Source organism: Pleurodeles waltl, chromosome 7 (assembly GCF_031143425.1).
Source record: "Pleurodeles waltl isolate 20211129_DDA chromosome 7, aPleWal1.hap1.20221129, whole genome shotgun sequence".
Lineage (NCBI taxonomy): Eukaryota > Metazoa > Chordata > Amphibia > Caudata > Salamandridae > Pleurodeles > Pleurodeles waltl.
In genome coordinates, this window is record NC_090446.1 from 26784284 (window position 1) to 26796487 (window position 12204).

Genomic DNA, 12204 nt, shown 5'->3' on the forward strand with positions numbered 1-12204 from the left:
GACTGTTTCAAACCATCCACTGAGCATGGATAAAGTGCCTATTTCTAATCAGACATTTTTTAAAGGGCCTTTACGGTCAATAATTCACCTTTTGCCTTCTATTGCTTTTAGTAAACACCATTGTAAATGGTTATCAGAGTGGATATCTAAGTACTGTGTAGATATTCTGATGCATCTCTGGGCGCTAAACTCCCAAGCATAAAAAAATGATGCTACTTTAGCAATGCGAGGAAGCCCTCATTGAGAAAAGCCTTGCATCAATTTTACATCTGAAGTGAGTGTAAAATTCTCAAGCAGTGAAATGTTGTCAATTTTACTGCGTCAGTTCTGCATGTCATTTCCCAAAGAATACATTATACCTGGCACAGCTATTTTGTGACGCAAGGGTTTACAAACTGATGCATTGGTCCCAATGCATCAGTTTGTAAATATAGAGCACTGTAGAGCCACCGCCTCTTAAAAAAAATGACACAACGGTGGCGCAAAGGGATTATAAATGAGGCCTTCAATTTTACCAGTCAGTAATACCTACAAGTAAAATCACATCAGGATTTGGCTACAAAAGCGTGTAAGAGCTGCTGAGATTTTCTATGGCAAAGAGAGGAGGTAAGCATCCTATAAAAGTATTGTTCTCTTTGCCTCCCCTGCCTTCTCTGTTTCTCTCGCTCTACCCTTACCCCGAAGGGAAACTGGTATTACCATTTACCACTTGCTTATAGCTGGTGATAAATAGGAGCTTTAAACACCTCAGAATAGGGATAGCCATGCAGAATTCCACATCATAATTCTCTAACTCCACATTTATTCCCTATTCTGTAATAAGCTGGATTTTAGGCAGCGATACTGGATATTAATGGTAATTCTGATTGCTGTCAATATACAAATAGAATTCTCCCTGAATATTACCAGTCCCATAGTGGTACTTATAAATGAGCAGGATCAAGTATTCAGAAGAGGGGTGACACAGGGACTCAGCTACACTGGAAAGTAATACATCTGTTGGAGAAATTCATGTGAAGAAGACAGGCTTCCAAAGAGGCCAGAAAAATTGTAGGAAGCAAGAAACAGTGACAAGGCAATATAGTATAGAATGATGAGCAGCAAGGAATTTGTTTAAAACAACAAAAAGAATTTCCATTGAGTTGACTAGGAGGAAGCATGACTAGAGGGGAGGAACGAGGATGTGACTATCAAGGAAACACAAAGAGTACATAAAAAGTATAGGAAGGAAGAAGAGCATACAGATAGGAAATATGTTACAGATCTAGCTTGAGGACAAGAAGGGTAAAGTGTTTGAAGAGGAATGGGGCACTCGAAGGTGGAGGAAAACACTTTGGAGCATATCTACAAGCCCCTTGCGCCTCCTTGTGCCACACTAGCACCATTTTTATGCTAATGTGGTATCATATTTACAAATGATACAAAGCATTGCACCACTTTGTAAACCCTTGTGCCACATTATGCCTGCGCCAGGCATAATGTATGCTAGGGGGTTTTCCCACACAGGGAGGCCCAAAAAATGGTGCAGTGAAATTTACTAGATTTCACTGCGCAAACAGCATGTAGTTAATAATAGCTGAAACGGATAGACAGAACTATTGATGTAAATGTGAAGATGAAAATAGGCATAAGGATGATAAAACCCTCCCGACCTCCAAGAGTAAGGCACTTGCCCTAGGCTCTGGTACCTATATGGGGAGTCTGATGAGAGACGTCCTGGGATGATCTAAATGGTGTACAGAGCCAGGAGGCTGAAGCAGATATAACAGCCACCAACTCACTCCCTAGTGAATCTGTGTGTGTAGATGCACAGTTGCTTCCATGTCAAGAGAAACTAAACTGGCAATACAGACCCAACAGAAGCAATGGCAGCAAAAAAGGCACTGGGTATTGCCAGATGGCTTAGCTGCACTGCTTGCTTTGTCGGGAGCATTGATATCTACAATTAAAAGGTCTTTAGCATGACTTCTGATGTTTTATTTGATATATTTGCTGGTGCTATCTGTATTTCTACTCTTTATCATTCATTGAAACTTCTTCTGAGCTGAAATACAATTAAGATGGATATAGCAACTATAAATCACACTCAGGTTGTGATAGGTTGTTTGATAAAGAGAGATACCTTCAATATTAGAACATGGCTTTCCATGATTGGATTACATTCAATGTGAGAAGTAGTGGATACCTGTAACATTAAAGACATTCATTAGTGTTGCCTGATTCGGTCATTCCCCTAGCAATTATATGTTGACATCATCATATCATACAACATTATTTTTGTGTCAACATAATTCAACAGGAATAAAAGAATAGTTTGTAACTCACATGGAAACGCATAGTGGAACAAGACGTTCAATGCAGTTCGATGAAGTTTAGAATCCTAACAAATTACTTTTTATGAAATAAAGAGATAAAGAGCTCATTATTTCACTAAATGACTCTTCATGAAAACAAACAAATTCTTTAGACTATGTAATCGTAACGGATGACTACTTAGTGAAAACAATCAATTGTATTCTTCTATCCACAGAAGCTACTTCTCTGGTTCTAGCAACTATATCCCGAGTGGCTAGGGAAGCAGCCTTCACAACACAGTCTTTACTAAGCTGTTATGTATTCATACCTTAAACATACATGGTTTTACCAAGCAGGTTAGTATTTTTTTATCACATAATTATGGTATTTTTAAAGAAAGGGTTTAGGGTAATGGTCATTTTAGGGTTCAGGTGTGGTAAAAGATGTAAGGACAATTAAGGGTTCTAAGGGTGTGTAGTCTTAAAATGAGGTAGACAGTAATCATAGGGCTTAGAGTTGGGTAATGGAAAAAGGAGATACAAAGTTAATTAAAAACATGGATGGTTTGGGTGAATCCCCCCAAAAGAGAAACAAAGCAAATACAAATATACAAACTTACCTATGTAAAGTTGATAATTGTATCCACTATAGTTTTGTACTCTATACTTCTTATACTTTACATTGCATGTAAAGTTGATATTTATGTTGGCAATATTATTTCATTATTTACATAAAGCATGATTTAGCAGTATGTTACACAATCACTTCTCCTTACCCATTTACTCGATTGAACCTCCATCCATTCATCCATCCATAATATAAACACATCTTCCCTATTTAAATAGCAGAAATATTTGAGAAAGTTATTACTGAAATTTCACATGAAGTGCTTCCTATGTGATTCGGTAAAGTAATTGAACAATGTGTTGTATAGCACAAAATGACATTGGCTAAGAGGACTACTGGCTAGGTCAACAGGAGAACCCGGTACGAGTAGGTTCAGAATAGCAGAGTTTAGGGTGATGCTAGTTACAGAACTGATGCACTGATGGATGAATGTTTCAATCTGATATTTTTAATGTTATTGCGTAAACTGTTGGAGTCTGTTGGAATCTGCACTAACAAAAATGATGAGGGTGATATTTCCTTTTCAAATGTGACACTAACATGTGAATAAGGTGTTTTATCACACTGAATTTTTCAGTCAGAATTGCCCACACATACTCCTAATGTACTCCTAATGAGTTTTACCTCTGAGATTAAAACCTGCAATCTGTTGGTTTCAGACATGTATTAATACTACTGAACTTTCTGACTTGGAACAGAACATGAAAATTGCAGACTCCACACATATATTTGCTCACTGATCTGCATAGCCATAACTGGAACCTCTGACCTGCACACTCTCCAACCTGCATAGAGCTTGAAATAAGTACATTAAACAATTGAGCTATCTCTCTAATATTAATGATGACACACAAATACATGGTATTTTGTTTGAGTTCTGTCCTTTCCATTTTCTGAGCTGATATTATTTGAAGTCTTACACTTTTGTCTACAGGCTCTGCCTCCATCACTTTAGATTAATTTTGTTGTGCTATTTCTTTCTTGTTAAATGTTTTTATATTGGACTGTTTGTTGTCTAGCTATGTTCTTTCATCTGTTTTTCACAATACTTATACCAACACTTTCCCTTTTTTTGATTTACATTCCTTCTCATTTTATGTTTGCTTTTCTAACATGTTAATTTACAGTACTTTTTGTTTCTTTTTGCCCCTATTTTTCATGTTTTGGTAATATCTTTAGACTGTGTGTTCTCTCCTTGGGGTCCTGAAGGGATGGGGTTAGTCTAGCCAAGGGAAGCTGGAGGCCTCCAGCTTCACTTGGGGGGACAATATCAACCTGCCACAAAAATGCTTGCCTGGCCAAATGGCCTTTACAACCAAGACCATACTAAGGATGGACTTCAATTCCAAATAACTAAACCTAACCTACAACACCCCACACACTCAAAATTATACAAAAGCACCTCAGACTGGAGTTGCTCACAGACCAACCATACTACACAGAGGAATTTCCACATCACATTTGCTTTTTTGAGCAGAAATTGTGATATCAGTGTAGAAATCAAGGCCCCAAGCAAGCAATGTTCAAGAATTGGAGTTTGCATCAGTCAGCAACTGTCTTTATTAGTGTTTGTAGACACTCCAAATACCTTTGTGCATCACAGAATAATTTTCAAAGGGATGAAGAGCATCAGGGTTTGACCTGCTTACTATTTTGGAAACTAAAATAATAACTTGAATGGCATGTCTTATGAGGAGCTGATTCTTTTAATTATGCAAAGACTTACCTCAAAGTTTATAAACCTCTCTTGAAAAGAATTGAGAAAGCTGGCGTCTGGAAGTAGATCCTTACAATTTTCAAGGAAAATATAAGTAAAAAGACTGCATCTGGGGATGCTGAGGGTGATATATAACTCTGAAAGAACATACTTAGCAGTATACTAGACATGTGATCCCAAGATGTGTAGTGTACTTTATTGTATTTCTGTCTGAGAACCTCATTGGAGTATGTAGGAGGTTCTGCTCTGCCAGATCATAAAAGGGATGTCCTCTGGTAGAAGACCACCTGCAATACATAGAAATGTCTGTCAGGCAGGTGGTGAAATCTGTGCCTGCAGTGGAGCTGCTCCCACTTGACTAAACGCACTACAACTTTGCAGACTGAACATCGTGTCTATTGCAACCATTAAAAAAATATTTTTTTCACAAACAAACTCTCAATTAAAAAAACAAAAAAAAGATATGTGTCTTTCCTCTAGAAAGTGGAGGTTATTTCTTTGGTTTCCTCTTTGGACCCATCACTTTTTCCTCGGTGGTAATGAACAGTGAAATGAGCAGTGGAACAAGCCAGCCTAAATCAGGTAAACATTCTGCCTTACATTGACTGACGGATCAGTGGTGGCTAGACAATGAGCCAAAGGTTTCCATCAGCAGAGCTGGTGGAAGGTCCACCATTGGTGCTTTGTTTGACTCTAAATAGAGTGGGAGAACTGAAAGTTCAAAAGATGGAGCATTCACCACCTTTAGGTGAATGTCTCATGTCTGCCAAATCGCAAGTCAGAGAATCAATAAAGAGTGAGGTGGCCGGTGTGGTATACTAAGCGAGGTAGAAATAGGAGAGATATAGAGATGGAGTAGGTACATAAAGATGTAGCGATAGAGTGAGTGAAAGAAAAGGGAACAGGCTGAAGTCAGTTAGAACAAGTTAGGTGAAGTAAGGAGAGCGGCATTAAACGGAAAGTAGATGATAACAATGGCACAGGTAAACAGAGAGGCATAGATGGGAAAATGTAGTAGAGAGGAAAGTGTGCATTTATTGGTATGGCAGGTAGAGAGGTAGAAGTAGAGGCATAGGCAGAGATATAAGTAGAGGCAGAAATAGACATGAGAGCTAGAGAGAGGAAAGCTGGACAGAAGAAGGTAAGAGTCAGATGGAGGTAGACTGAGTAACTAGAAAGGTAATTAGGGGGCAATCAAGTAGGGGTACAGATGAGATACACTAAAAAATATGTATGGTAGAGTGTGATACAAAGAAGGAAAAAGAGTGGTAAGGTAAGATAGTAGACTGAAACAGAATGAGAAGTAGAAGAACGTGGAATGAGATGCAGAGGTTGAGAGAAACAAAGGAGACAGAGAGAAAATTGGAGTCAATGATTGTCCTGACCACTTTACCAGGGAGTAACATGCAAGGTTGGGCTCTCAGCAATTGCTTCTTCCCTGTCCTTAAAATAGCTCTTATACAGTGTCATCCACAACTATCACATGGAGCTGCTCCACACACATAGTAACATTAACAAATAATAAAGAACACAAGCACATCAGAAAAGACAAATATCTCTTTAAGTCTGAGACAGAAGTACCTTTGAAGCCAAATGCAAAACCACATGGATCACTGCAAGAAAAGTCCAACGATTACACAGCATACATGTGACTTTCTAGTAGATGTATGCCTGCCCTATAGTGTCCTCATTCCGAGTGGCCATGTAATTTCAGGGGGCCTCAAAAAGGATTTACCGCCCATCAGTGTTACAAGATTCGGAGTACCTCTGTGGACCTCAAGTCTACACCTGTTGAAACTGTCTCCAAGCGAAGTATAGGAGCACAATTTCAACATCCGGGGTCAAACTTCTAGTCACATGATAAGTCATCTATTGTGCCTGATTTTGGTAACTCGAGGAAGGTGGCAGTAATAGCCTTGTTCTCAGGGCACTCTTACTAAAATACTTCATGTAGAAGATGTAATTGGTAAGGAGCCAAGAGAAACATCATAGCAATAAAATTTGAGAACATCACTGTGATATACAGCTTGTACACACACCCCACATTTATCAGACATTTAATAACATATTCCACATTTGCTGATGTATGATTCATCTATCAATATCAGACTATTCCTCAAGTACAGGTAATGTAACACATATCCATAGAAGATAGGGGCAGCAACACTATGGCATATTCAGGTGTGGAACACATGGAACTAGCAGAACTACATATAGCAATCAGTATTAGTGCTATTATTATTATAAATCAGCAACTGTTTTCCTCTAAGTTTACTATTGTGCTGATCAGTGACATTTCTTCTAACACTGATCTTCAACCTCAGAACTGCCTGAAGTTCAATACATCTGGTTCCACAGGAGGACACACTGGGTTGTAGCATTTGGAAGTATAAATTGCCTGACTCTATTTTTCTGTCACTTCTTGAAATCAGTCTCTCATAGTGCCGATCACCATGGAATTCCACAGCATTACATATCAACTTTGGGAGATTCCTTGGAGTTCAGCCAACGGGCAGAAATATGCATGTCATGCTTTTCACGCTGTGATTTAGCACATGTAGCGCATTCTGTGCCAACAAAAACAGTGCAAATGGCACAATGCAGTGCACAAGAGCGTGCAGTCATTTCAGTTTATTTGGCTGTGATCAAGCAGAAAATCTACTCGAGCAACAGCCCTTGAGCAACCACTCAAGACTGCTCACATTAGAAAATCTCACTGGAAGTCCTCCTGTTCACCAGAAACTGTGCTAGGGGACGCCACATCTTGTTAATGCACACCAGCCTGCACCTCTGTTCACATGGTACATTGCATGATAGCAATGTGCATTTTACAGTACTCCTAAGATTCCATCCCACGTGGGATCTACCTGATAAAAAGGTTCTACCACCTTAGAATAGATGTGCTATTGCAGATGATTTAACATACAAGCTGAAGCGTCACAAAATCCCACATCAGCACCGGTCTCTCAATCAGGACACTATTTATTTTTTATTCTATTTATTTCTATTTATTTATTTTTATCACTTATGTTATTTCTAACTGAGACTGGAACTTTACTAAAGAATGCAATTACTTCAATTCATTGTCTCTAGCTTCTGTTTAATTTATAATTGTTTCATCTCTCTCCTTTCACATTAAATCTGTCCTACCTTGACTAGTAATTGTATTGTTCACTAGGTGGTGGGAGGAGGAATTTGGTGCATACCAGCCAGTTAACTATAAAGCATTAAACCATCACCAGTCTAAAGTCTGATCACAGAGATTATCCTATTATGCCAGATACCTAATCTTTGATACTCTCTTAAGCAGAGTAATTGCATTAACCTTAGAAATATACAGGGCAGGGCTGGCTCAACCACAATTAAGCATATGTCCTTAGATTGTGCACTGCTTTGCTTTGTGTGCTCTATCATGATGGGCTTTGTTTGTACAGTGCAGAGCTATGCATCTGTTTATGCATTTGCAGTGTTTAAAGTGAATTAATTTCAACTGAGTAAGTGGTTTATTTTCAGGTGGTATAGTTCAGAGACAAACAGAGCCAATCATTGCTTCCTATTTCCTGTCATGAACTGTCTGAAACTAAACAGTAACTCAGAGAGAGAAATATTTGGCTAAATTAATTTACCTTACACACTGCAGGCACAAAAAACAGTTTTTTGGCTCTGTGCTGAGCCAGCAAAGACCTTCATGATATAGTTTTTTCCTTATTCATAATGTCATTGAGGTCTTTTAAATGCATACTACCATTTAAATGCCAGATATTCACATTTAATGTAGGAGTGACTACTGATAAAGTACTTTGAAAGTTCTGCGAAGATATTTTACGCATTCAACCTAGACCAGGGCCCATATTTATACTTTTTGACGCAAAACTGCGCCAGTGCATTTTTGTGTAAAAAATAATACCGCCGGCTAACGGCATTTTGGTGCGTCGTGCAGGCGTAAAATGTATACTTTGACACACAGCGGCACAAACCACAGGTGGGAGTCATTTATTTTGATGCACACTGCAGCATCAAGTCATAAAGCAAAATGACATTAACGTGGCGGAAATGACTGTGGGTCGATTTACGGCCCGCAAACCGGATATGCGGCGTTTTTTGATGCAATAGCGTCAAAAAACCCCGCGAACACTGCCATTTCAGCAGAGGAGAGCCAAAATGGATCCCAGATGCCACTACAGACCCCAGGAAGATGACAACAGACCAGGAACCATCGAGGAGGACCAACACAAGAACCAGGACACTTTTAAGAAGAAAAGAAAGTGTCGCTTCAGTGCAGAGGAGCAGGAAATTCTGGTAAAAGAGGTGACGGAACACCAGCACCAACTTTTTATCACCTCTAAATTGCCAATTATTAGAAGAGAGGCTATATGGCAACAAATTGTCGACAAGATCAACAGTGTGGCAGAAGTACGCAGAACAGTCATCGAGTGCAAGAAACGCTGGCATGACTGCAAGTGCAGGACCAAGGAAAAGATGGCCAGGAACAGGAAGGCAGCACTGCAGACTGGAGGTGGGAGTCCAGCACACCAGGAGGCCCTGGACCACATGGAGGAGATGGTCGCAGCCGTCATCCCTGAGGAGATCGTCACAGGGATTCAAGGACAGGACAGCACAGACTATCAGGAGACAACGCACATGCAGGGTAAGTCACATGGGGAATTAAAATGCACTAATGTTAACTGCCAGCGGGGGGGATACCTACTACACAATGCATGTAAGTCATCATATACATGGAGTGGCATGGGTAAAGGGGGGTGGCATAGGGGCATGGTCTGCACAGACAGAAGCTGGGGCATACCATTACACTACACCAACAACAGTCCCATGGGGGCATGCTGCCATGCCAACAATGGAGTAAAGGGAAAGCCACGCCAGGAGGGAAGGGCACAACGTCAAACTGACATCCCGGCAAACATCAGCCACCATACCCCCTACATTAACTAGGGCCCTATTAACAACCTCTAGCCATACTGACAACTGGAATGTAACTGCAACAACAGTTGCCACTACCACCTCTGCTGTTTGTGCAGCTTAAGTAGTCAAATGTCAATGCCCATAGTTGTTGCAAACATCATCCAATGTCAACAACAATAGGAGCTACACAGCACTAAGGACATACCCATGCTGCATATGTCAGGGTCCATCCTGTGCCTGGGTCACAGTGTAACATCCCAAGTGTCATACTGCTCAGACAACAGCATTGAGGGGGAGGACACATGTAACTGGTCACTGAAATACACCTGCACAGTCAGAGGAGGAAATAGGACACTGATACGATTATCAGGGTAATCCAATGTACCACACATTCCCCAACATCAGCTGTACATTACCAATGCCAACATCCATATCGTGCCATAACATTGCTATGCATAGGATATGCTACATGTCAACTACATTTAAGTGGATGTTAAAGATCAGGGACAGGGGCAGGTCCAGATTGTTAAGTGTGCTGCCAGTGCCATCAGAACACCCACAGCCAGTGAAAGGTCTCACCATGAGAATGGATGTAGACGGAGGGTTGAGTAGGACAAGAAGGTGGCAAATCACTATTTGGCCTAAAACAAGACTAGAGGAGATGATGCTGAGAAGTCCAACAACTCAATACTATACATGTGACATGCAGGTGGGCCATAGGCCTGGGAGAATGCCCATCTGAAAGACTGGAGCAATAAACACGAAACGAGATCACACTGTGAATTCATCACAAGGCAGGCATGTCACATCAATAATGCCACAACACAGACACACTAATTGTACCCCGTTTCATTACAGAGGACAATGGATCTCCTGTGGATATGCCTGTCCCAGAATACCCTGATGACATGGATGACGAGCTGATAAACATTCCCCAGGAGACCATCCAAGAGGTCCTTGGAACCCACCAGATACCACCTTCAGTCACAAGGCGGAGCACAGAACAAGCAGCCATCGCAGAGGAGCCACCCACCATCCCAATTGTAAGACCTGCCAGCTCCAATACAGCTGAGGACTCAGACGACACAGGCACCAGCTTTGAGCAATCTGTAGTCGGAGTACAGCGGGAGCTGGCCAAGGAGGTGCGGGTAGGGATGTAAACTATGGCAGCCAGCCTTGAGGGGGTGCGCTCGTGCATGATGTCATCTGCAGATCAGGCAGCAACTATGGAAGCGCTAACATCTATCTTGCAGGAACAGCAAAAAAGCCTGAAGGAAATCAGCACAGTTGTAATACAGTTGACCCAACACCTACAACAGCAATCCTGTCAACGTGTGCACGAATGCAACATTGAACCCCTCAGGGCTGACCTAGCTGCCTACCATTGTAATGTGGCTGCTATTCTCAAGAACCAGCAGATCCTCCTTGCTGCAGTACTGCCCTTAAGACCTTCCCAGGTAGCAGCGACCGGGATGTCTGACTCCACGTCTTCAAACACTGAGGTGTGTGTTGCCCCTTCACAACCACCACCAACAAGGACAGAGGAGGCAGCACACACATCAGAAGAAGAAGACGTGGAACAGATCAATTCCACACTGAAAAGTACCCGGAAGCACTAGTCCCTCCCACATGGCCAACTATTACCAAGGTCCTGCGCTTTGTAACATGCCAATCTTACAACAACTGTACTCAATGACTGTTCTGCTTACCACTGTATATCTTGTCAGCCTGTCCAGTGATTGTCTCTCTCTTACTCATCGGCAAATCCTGTCCCTCTGCACTGTCTGAAACATCACCCCAGCATGTCAAAAGCATTTCCTTAATCCCTTGTGTGGGATCACAATGTAAGATGTCACTGTAATGGACTCACAATCATGGACAAGGTACATATAGCACTACAGCACTTTTCAATAAATACCACTTACACAACAAATCCGTCTCTGGGTAATGTGACATATCAACTGTGCAGTAGATAACTGAAATGTGCCTACTGTCAAATTACGTAGCTTGTCAATACAATTGTCCTGATATTATGTAGTCAGATAATTCTGCACAGTGCCCATGATTGCATCATACTCTGCCCTCCTGAGGGACATATCTGATGAAGTGAGAAACCATACACCATCATGTTGTGTTGGCCAGAATAATGCTTCGTCAAGGGATACCTAAGTCATCAAATAGAGTCAGCAAAATGTTGTCACCATGCAATATTAACACATAGAACAGTGCACACAAATCTAAGCTAACACTACAAAAACTGCATGAATGAAGCTGTCTGAGTTTACATACAAATAGGTAATCATGCTGAACTGTGCCACAAAAGACGTATGTGAGTCATGTAGACAAGAATACAAGAGTGCTTACGGGTGTCCTTGATCATCACACTGCAGTCAGACCTAAAAATGTTCCCCCAATACCAAGTCTTGAAGCACTGTTTGTGACTTATAAAACATACTTACAGTATTGACAGAAACATGTTGGGATCCATATTAACTGTGATTGGTGGGTGCAATGAATGGTGGAAACTTTGCAAGGTAGCTCTGGGTTAGCTGCCAATCTTACAGCTCAGTTGGGATTTGTTTGTAGCATAGGACACAAATGTAATAGAACAACATTCATGTACACTAATTCCAAGGCCATGATCA